This window comes from Canis aureus, chromosome 27, assembly GCF_053574225.1.
Source record: "Canis aureus isolate CA01 chromosome 27, VMU_Caureus_v.1.0, whole genome shotgun sequence".
Lineage (NCBI taxonomy): Eukaryota > Metazoa > Chordata > Mammalia > Carnivora > Canidae > Canis > Canis aureus.
Genome location: NC_135637.1, coordinates 9,211,171 through 9,215,788, shown reverse-complemented (window position 1 = coordinate 9,215,788; position 4,618 = coordinate 9,211,171). Strand labels below are relative to the sequence as shown.

The following is a 4,618-nucleotide window of genomic DNA, read 5'->3' as shown; positions in this document are numbered from 1 at the left end:
AAGTCAGTCTCCGAAGTGTTGATTTTCCTGCTATTTTTAAGTTCAATCAGATTGGATTTCATGACAGGAAATACCTTCCCATTTTCTCCCTCTCTCCCCACTGTCTGCGCTGCACTACAGAGGTCCACAGTCTAACTGAAACAATATAGGATTTGGAGCCAAGCGTCTAGAATGAGGACGTTTGAGCACAGGCTCTTCTCTCTCCAAATAAACCTCAGTGCCCCCAAATGGAAAAACCCAGCTCTCAGAACACAAGCTGTTGGCAGCTCATCTGAGTGAATAAAAGGACGTCTTTTATTTTGCAAAGACCACATTCTCTTAGAGGGTGACTCTATCCTCCTGTGGGGCCACTGTTTTTAGTTGGACGCTGGGGGAACAAAGGACAATCCTAGCAGCAACACCTGCATTTGTAATTGTAATTGTCCATGGGTTATCTCAAAGGCTCTGATGTGCCTTAACCCCTTGAATCCTAAGACTGCAAGGAAGCTGGGCCAGGGAGAGGTTAAATGCACAGCCTCACAAGATGGCAGGTGGCAGCCAGCCATGGCCTTGGAGCTCAGGGCTTCTGGTCTGTGGCTCACGTGCACACTTCCTCCACCAGCCAGGGCCACCTCAACTCCTGCATTGGAGAGGAAGAAAGGAGAACATCTTAGAGACCCGGCGTGTGGAATCTGGGCTGAACACTCGGGCCCAGATTCCCCCGGTAGTTCACTTAATCATATTTTGGTACTGCTAAACTCCAGTTTAGCCCAGAGGCATCAACAGGCAGGGATTGCCAACTGGCCTTTGCAATGTTTGCTTTCCCCTCCTTAGTTGCTGGCTCTGTGTATGGGTGGGATATCCATTTTAGATCTTGGCTCTGGCTCTCTGATGTGAGGATAAATCTAGTGTGTTTTTATCTTTACAGGAGGGATAGGGCTGCGTTCTTCTTACCAACTGGCCAGGGCTTTACTTAGGAATAAAGCACGTTGAGCATCTGATAAACCCCCTACATAATGTGCAAGGCACCCTGTGCTTCTCTGTAGGAGGTGAGGTGTTTATACTCCAGAACTGCTGACCCATCGCTGCAAATTTCCCATGTCCTGCTGCATTGAGGCCCTTTCTCCTCCGACCATCTGCTTGAATCAAATCTTGTCCTTGCTAATGAAGCCAAAGGAAGTCCCATATTTCTCATCTGTCTGCTTCTTCCGAATGGCTGATTCTGGACAGTTCTGGAATGTGGACTGTGCCAGTGCTCTGGGCCTCCTTGCAGCTCACTGTCCTCCATACCCACCTTCTCCCAGGACAAATACGCCTGACTTTTTGCCAACCTCCCCTTCTCTTTGCCACATGACCTTGCCTTCAGGATAAATATCTCTGGATGACAAAAGACTGATGCCTCTATAAAGACTTCCCATAGCTCACATGATGTCTCCTTTGTGGGAAGTCGTGTTCTACCTCAGGGCAAGGCTCATTGAAACTATACTGCTCCTTGTTGAGACAATAGTCCCCCAACCACCCCAAAGCTTTCAAGAAATCAGGAATTCTGAGCTGCTGGTTGTGCCTGCTTTCCCACTGAGTTTCTGCTCCGAGCTGGCTGCCACTGAAGGCTGCTTGGACTGAGTCCAGATTGGGGCCCAGATCTTGGGCATGCCAGCTCCTTATGAAAGGGTATCCCTAGAAAGGCTCTACAAGGCACAGTCCCTGATTTCCTAATTCGGAGTCAGGAACCCCCACCCCATTAGCCTCAACTCTACTTAAACTTCCAATGACACACACAGATTGGACAGGTTGGTCTGCCATCATGTAGCCTGGTCCTTAACATCCAGACAGGGAGTTGGGGCCATCGTGTCTCCATTTTTCTCTGGAAAATGTCTGATGTACGTTTCACCTTACAGACTATCAGAAAATTCCCTGAGGGCCTTTGTGATACTGAAGGACCAATTGTATGGGCAGGGGAAAGGTGCCACCCTAGTGCTGGGACGGGCATTGGGGCTCAGAGATAAGATGCAAGAGAGCAGAAAATACTCACCAAATTCCTCCGCTTGCCTGAAGTGTCCTTTGGGAGCTGGATTCCGTAGGAAAGCAGACTCTGCTTCCACCCCCTGAAATATTACATGTCCCTGATCAGTTGTATAATCATTTCCTGATTACAAAGCTCATATGTGCTCATTGCAGAAAATTCAAAGAGCAGAATGGAAGGGAGAGAATGATAAAACGCAGCTAGAAGTTCCCCATCTATCGCCCCTCCCCTTAGCGATACCCACTATTAATTTTTTTCAATCAAAGGGAAATTCACATGACATAAAATTAACCATTTGAAAGTGAACAATTCAGCGGCATTTTGCACATGTCCAGCGTTTGCAACTGACACCCCTATCTAGTTCAAGAACATTTCCATCACCCCAAAATAAAACCTTGTACTATTAATACTGATATATTTCCTTCTGGCATTTTTCTACTTTAATACAGTATTTCCAAATTGTACCCTAATTTTGTCCCTTGGTTAAATTTTATTTTATATCAACATTACTGGACTATAATGTACATAGAATAAGATATCTAACTTAGATGTGCAGGGTGATGGGTTTTGACAAATGTGTATGTTACAAATGTATACACCTATGTAATCTCTACCCCAGTCAAGATGTAGAGTATTTCTAGCACTCTAGAAAGTTCCCTCGAACCCTTTGGGAGGGTCGTATTCTCCTTTCTCCATCATAGGCAACCACTGTGTTCATTTCCATTTCTATTAATTCTGAAGTTCTAGAGCTTCACATAAATGGAATCATCCAGTGTGTTTTCTTTCCTACCATCTTTTCAGTCAGCACTACCTTTCTTAAAAAATATTTTATTTAGAAAAGAAAAAAAAAGAAAGAAAAAAAAGAAAAAAATTTTTTATTTAAATTCAATTTGTCAACATACAGTACAACAACCAGTGCTCATCCCATCAAGTGCCTTCCTTAGCAACCGTCACTCAGTTACCTCATCCCCCCACCCATCTCACCTTCTTCAACCCTTTGTTTGTTTCCCAGAGTTAGGAGTCTTTCATGGTTTGTCTCCCTCTCTAATTTTTCTTCACTCAGTTCCCTTCCTTTCCCTTATAATCCCTTTCATTATTTCTTATATTCCACATATGAATGAAATCATATGATAATTGTCCTTCTCCAATTTACTTATTTCACTCAGCATGATACCCTCCAGTTCCATTCATGTTGAAGTAAATGGTAGGTATTCGACCTTTCTGATGGCTAAGTAATATTCCATTGTGTGTGTATATATAATATATATATGTTACATCTTCTTTACCCATTCATCTGTTGAAGGCCATCGTGGCTCCTTCCACAGTGTGGCTATTATGGACACTGCTTCTATGAACACTGGGGTGCAAGTGTCCTATTGTTTCACTACATCTATATCTTTGGGGTAAATACCCAGTAGTACAATTGCTGGGTCGTAGGGTAGCTCTATTTTTAACTTCTTGAGGAACCACCACACTGTTTTCCAGAGTGGCTGCACCAGCTTTCATTCCCACCAATAGTGCAAGAGGATTCCCCTTTCTCCAAGCACTATGTTTTTGAGATTCATCCATGCTGCTGCATGAATCAGCAAATTTATTCTTTACTGTTGCTAAGAATAACTCAAGTGTATGAATAAATAACCAATATGAATATAAAATTTTAAACAAATAAGCAAATAAACAGTTCATTCACTTGTTGTCTTGATGGATATTCCATTGAGTTCTATGACAAATCTTCTCCATGTTTTTAATAACTTCACAAACAACTTTCAACACCTACCTCATGTCATTAGTTGGGTCTAACAATTTAACTGAGCTGCCTATTATTCATGGGCAGCTAGGTTTTGTCTATTGTGATGAACATCCTCATATACAAAGTTTTGTCCAGTGCTTGCTTGGAAGCAAATGATGAAATCTGAGTTAAGAACATTTTAAAGGTTCAAAAAAAAAAAAAAAAAAAAGGAACATTTTAAAGGTTCAAGACACATGGCTACATTTTTCTCTATACCCCACAGTCTAAATGAAGAGCCCATGTATAGGGTGATCATATGACTCAGTTCTGGCTAGTGAGCCCTAAGTGGAAATCCAATGGAGACTTTTGGGATGGCTTTGCTTTCCTTATATATGTACCACTCTCCTTTTCTTTCTTGCTTCAGCCAGGCACAGAAGGCTGGATGTGGAGCAGCCATCTTGTGACCTGGATATACCCCATTAAAGATGGAGAAGTAGAACAACCTATCAGAGAGGCTGAGCATATTCTACTGGCTTCAGAAGCTAGATTTGGGACCAACAATTTGAAACTTCAGAGAAGAAGATATTAAGTTATTCCAATTTTAGTAGTCAGTGAAATTCTTGTCAACAGAGGTAGTCAAACAGAATGGAAAGCCTATTTAGGGGAATGTGGAAGGCAGAACAAGCATAGGATAGGGTAGCCTGTGAGAGAGATGATTGTATGATTCAACTCTAATGGGCACATTTTTGCCTTTTGATTCTGTCCAAGGAAGGTGGCCATATGACTCCATGTGTTCCTCTTCATCTTAACAAGGATGTTAGAATCCATCTTATTCTTTTAAAAAATATTTTATTCATTTATTAGAGAAAACATGAGCAGGGTGAGGA

The 4,618-nt window shown here is 42.3% G+C and overlaps 1 long non-coding RNA gene across 2 annotated transcripts; it reads right to left on the bottom strand.

The window, feature by feature from the left end:
* Positions 1–297: 297 nt before the first annotated feature.
* Positions 298–2,735, bottom strand: LOC144299481 (uncharacterized). Of its 2 annotated transcripts, none has more exons than XR_013366188.1 (3): positions 2,617–2,735; positions 2,012–2,084; positions 298–619 (listed from the first exon to the last, which is right to left on the bottom strand). It is a non-coding gene; the product is annotated as an uncharacterized LOC144299481 (long non-coding RNA). The 2 variants fall into 2 exon arrangements; XR_013366189.1 differs by having other exon boundaries at positions 2,602–2,726.
* Between the last annotated feature and the right edge of the window lie 1,883 nt (positions 2,736–4,618).